At 39.0% G+C, this 5,039-nt stretch overlaps 1 pseudogene; it reads left to right on the top strand.

The window, feature by feature from the left end:
• Nucleotides 1-4,089: 4,089 nt before the first annotated feature.
• LOC113242120 (cyclin-dependent kinase 2-associated protein 1-like) lies at nucleotides 4,090-4,437 on the top strand (annotated as a pseudogene).
• The last annotated feature ends 602 nt before the right edge of the window (nucleotides 4,438-5,039 follow it).

The following is a 5,039-nucleotide window of genomic DNA, read 5'->3' on the forward strand; positions in this document are numbered from 1 at the left end:
CTGTATCTTCGGGGTAAATACCCAGTAGTGCAATTGCTGGGTCATAGGATAGCTGTATTTTTAACTTTTGAGGAACCTCCACACCGTTTTCCAAAGTGGCTGTACTTACTTTCATTCCCACCAACAGTGTAAGAGGGTTCCCCTTTCTCCACATCCACGCCAACATTTGTTGTTACTTGCCTTGTCAATTTTTGCCATTCTAACTGGTGTAAGGTGGTATCTCAATGTGGTTTTGATTTGAATTTCCCTGATGGCTAATGATTTTGAACATTTTTTCATGCGTCTGTTAGCCATTTGTATGTCTTCTTTGGAGAAGTGTCTGTTCATATCCTCTACCCATTTTTTGACTTGATTATTTGTTTTTTGGGTGTTGAGTTTAAGAAGTTCTTTATAGATCTTGTATACCAGCCCTTTATCTGAAGTGTCATTTGAAAATATCTTCTCCCATTCCGTGGGTTGCCTCTTAGCTTTGTTGACTGTTTCCTTTCCTGTGCAGAAGCTTTTTATCTTGATTAAGTCCCAAAAATTCATTGTTGCTTTTGTTTTCCTTGCCTCTGGAGATGTGTCTTGAAAGAGCTTGCTGTGGCCGACGTCAAAGAGGTTACTGCCTATGTTTTTCTCTAGGATTTGATGGATTCCTGTCTCACATTAAGGTCTTCATCCATTTAGAGTTTATCTTTGTGTATGGTGTAAGAGAATGGTTGAGTTTCATTCTTCTGTATATAGCTGTCCAATTTTCACAGCACTATTTATTGAAGAGATGTCTTTTTTCCATTGGACATTTTTTCCTCCTTTGTCAAAGATCAGTCGACCAGAGAGTTGAGAGTCCACTCTGGGCTCTCTGCTCTGTTCCATTGATCTATGTTGTCCGTTTTTGTGGCAGTTATCGTGCTATCTTTTTTATCACAGCTCTGTATTATAGCTCGAAATCAGGCAATGTGATGCTCCCAGATTTGTTTTTCTTTTTCAACATTTCCTTGGTGATTCGGAGTCTTTTCTGGTTCCCTACAAGTTTTAGGATTGTTTGTTTCAGCACTTTGAAAAATGCTGTTGGTATTTTGATCGGGATGGCATTGAAAGTATAGATTGCTCTGGGCAGCATAGACATTCTAACAATGTTTATTCTTCCGATCCATGAGCATGGAAAGTTTTCCCATCTTTTTGTATCTTCTTCAATTTCTTTCATAAGTGTTCTTTAGTTTCTAGTGCGTAGATCCTTTACTTCTTTGGTTAGGTTTATTCCCAGGTAGCTTATGGTTTTTGGTGTTATTGTAAATTGAATTGATTCCCTAATTTTTCTTTCCACAGTTACATTGTTATTGTGTAGGAAAACAACTGATTTCTGTGCATTGATTTTGTATCCTGCCACATTACTGAATTGCTGTATGAGTTCTAGTAATTTGGGGGTGGAGTCTTTTGGGTTTTCCACATAAAGTATCATGTCACCTACAAAGAGATAGAGTTTGACTTCTTTGCCAATTTGGATCTTTTATTTCTTTTTGTTGTCTGATTGCTGTTGCTAAGATTTCCAGTACTACGTTCAATTTTACTGTTTTAAACTTCCCAGTATGCAGTATATGTAGGGCTACTCCCTGGGCATGTCTGTGTCCACTAAATTGCTGCTATTCCTGCTCTCTACAACAGAGTTGAATATACTAAACAATTATCAACTCCATTTCCCATTTGGGAACTAATTTCCTGTCCTAAATTTGTGTCACCTAAGATTTTGGGTGCTCAAATGCTGTGCTTTTAGTTCTTTTCAGGCCCCTCACTCAAAGGCTAGATTATCTAATGTGCCCTGAGTAACTGGCTGGAGAGATGGTTTTAAATATGCCCACAAATTCTTTGGTCTCCCTCCCTTTAAGAGGTATAACTTAATTGCCCTTTCCTGAGTGTATGCAGACTTAGAGACTCGTTGCTAATGAGTAGAATAATGCAGAAAAGACAGTATGTGACTTCAGATACTAGGTCATAAAGGCACTGTGACTTTCCCCTCTTTCCTTGATCACTCAATCTGGGATAAGCCAGCTGCTGTGTCAGAGAAAAGGTCCATGTGAGAAAGAATTGCATCTTTTAACAACGGTGTGAACAACAGGGCATTTTGTGATTTGATCCTATTGTCCTAAGCAAGTCTTCAAATGACTACCACCCAGGCTGAATTTTCTTTTTCAATTTTTATTTATTTATTTTTACTTATTTTTTTCTTTTTTTAATAATAGTATTTTTTATTATATTATGTTAATCACCATACAGTACATCCCTAGTTTAAACTCTTGTTACTTAACATACAGTGTAATATTAGCTTCAGGTGTAGAATTCAGTGATTCATCACTTACATACAATACCCAAGTGCTCATCCTAACAAGTGCCCTCCTTAATACTCATCAACTATTTAACCCATCCCCATGCCTACTTCCTCACCAGTAACCCTTAGTTTGTTCTCTTTAGGTAAGAGTCTGTTTCCTGGATCACCTCTTCTTTTTCCATCTGTTTTGTTTCTGATATTCCACATATGAATGAAATCATATGGTATTTGTCTTTCTCTGAGTGACTTATTTTGCTTAGCATAATACTCTTTAGCTCCTATGTCCATGCCCAGCAAATGGAAGATTTCATTCTTTTTTATGGCTGAGTAATATTCCATTATATATATATATCTGTCTTCCTTATCCATTCATCAGTCAATGGACATTTGAACTCTTCCCACGATTAGGATATTGTTGATAATGATGCTATAAACATTAAGGTGCTTGTGTCCCTTCAAATTAGTATTTTTGTATCCTTTGGGGTAAATTCCTAGCAGTACAATTGCTGGATCATAGGGTAGTTCTATTTTTTTTTTCTTTAGAGAGAGAGACTGAGAGAGCATGCAGATGTGCATGAATGGAGGGAGGGGCAGAGGGAGAGGGAGAGAGAATCTTAAGCAGGCTCCATGCTGAGCTTGGGACTCAATCTCATGACACTGAGATCATGACCTGAGCCAAAATCAAGAGTCAGATGCTTAACCTACTGAACCATCCAGGCACCCCAGGGTAGTTCTATTTTTAACCTTTTGAGGAACCTCCACACTGTTTTTCTGAGTGGCTGCACCAGTTTGCATTCCCACCACTACAGCTTTGTAATATAACTTCCAGTCCAGAATTCTGATGCCTCCAGCTTTGCTTTTCTTTTTCAAGGTTGCTTTGGCTATTCAGGATCTCTTGTCTTTCATACAAAATTTAGGACTTTTTCTTTCAGCTCTGTGAAAAATGCTCATGGTATTTTGAAAGGGATTGAATTAAATGTGTAAATTGTTTTGGGTAGTATAGGCATTTTAATAATATTTGTTCTTCCAATCCATAAGCGTGGAATGTTTTTTCCATTTCTTTGTGTCATCTTCAATTTCTTTCATTAGTGTTTTACAGTTTTGAAAGTACAGATTTTTTACCTCTTTGGTTAGGTTTATTCCTAGGTCTCTTATGGCTTTTGGTGCAATTGTAAATTGGATCGATTCCTTGATTTCTCTTTTTACTGCTTCATTATCGGTGTATAGAAATGCAACAGATTTCTATATGTTGATTTTGTATCTTTCAACTTTACTGAATTTGTGTATCAGTTCTAGCAATTCTTCAGTGGAATTTTTGGGGTTTTCTACATAGAGTATCATATCATCTGCAAATAGTGAAAGTTTGACTTCTTTCTTGCAGATTTGGATGCATTTTATTTCTTTTTGTTGTCTGATTTCTGAAGTTAGGACTTCCAGTACTTTGTTAATTAAGAGTGGTTAGCCCTCCTGACCAAGGCCTGCTTGATGGCTCTGCTCAAAGTTTGTGGCTCCCCCCACGCCAGCCTTCCTGATGTATGGGTGATATGCTGCAGTGGGTGTCAGGGTGAGGGACAGTCATATTTGCTCCTGAGGTCCCAGCAGTCAACAACAAAAAGTGTGCAGGAGCTGGTTGGGGGGGTTGGGGGTGGGGCACATAGCCGGGCATTAGGCTGTGGGTCTGCCTTGCTACTTTGCTGCCACCTGGCCTTGCCAATGCCTCCACCACCACCCCCATGAGGCTGGCCTCTCAGAGCCCCTGCCAGGGCACCCCACAGATCAGGGAGATGTCTTACAAACCAAACGTGGCTGTGCACATGCCTTCCCCTTCCCTCAATACCGCTGGGAGTGTCCACCAACCCTACACCAGTCTGGTGACATCCTCACAGTACTGCTACCTGTTGAGTGACTACAGGCCACATTCTCCAGGCTATACCCAGGGAACTGGGAACAGCTGTGTACCCTAAAGCAAATATGCTAAACTATTGGCCATCATGGAGGAGTTGGGGAAAGAGATTAGATCCACATATGTGCAGAGCATGAGAGCCATGGAGAGACTAAAACAAGGCATTATTCACACCAAAAGGCTGGTTCCAGAAAGGTTGGTTGAAATGGAACAGAATGCCAGATCCTAGCTACCTGTTAGTTTGGAAGGTTTTCCATCTCCTTCCAAGATGAGAAATTACAGGTCATCTCCCATGTTCAGATGAAACTCCTGCTTTCAAAATGGTAACAGTTTGGTTTCTCCTTTCCGTGTCTCTCCCATGGCTCATGAGGCTCTGAGATTGAAAAATATTTTGCAGTTGATTAAGATTTACATTTTAAATAGTTAGGAACTACCCACAGTTTTGTTTTTGTTTTTGTTGTAAGCATTAATTTAAAAGATGTGCATAAAATATACCCATTTCACAACAAAGATACCAGTGTCTCTTTTTCATCATTTCTTTTGAATACATTTATGTAACCCAGGCTGTTTTTGTTTTTTGTTCCTTTTCATAAGCTAATACAACAATTCTGTAGGTCTTGTTTCTAGTGTATACATTTGCCACATGGTGTGGATTCCATTTAATGAAACATCTTTTGTGTTTAAGCATTTGCTTGCATGACTATAAGAGCTTTGAAATCAGTTTAAAAAATACACAGGTTATAAATGCAGAAGAAAGAGCAACATACCCAACCTAACCTAACAAGAACCACCCAACATTTTCCTACAAAGACTGTATGTGGATTTCAGTTC

Source organism: Ursus arctos, chromosome X (assembly GCF_023065955.2).
Source record: "Ursus arctos isolate Adak ecotype North America chromosome X, UrsArc2.0, whole genome shotgun sequence".
NCBI classification, from domain to species: domain Eukaryota; kingdom Metazoa; phylum Chordata; class Mammalia; order Carnivora; family Ursidae; genus Ursus; species Ursus arctos.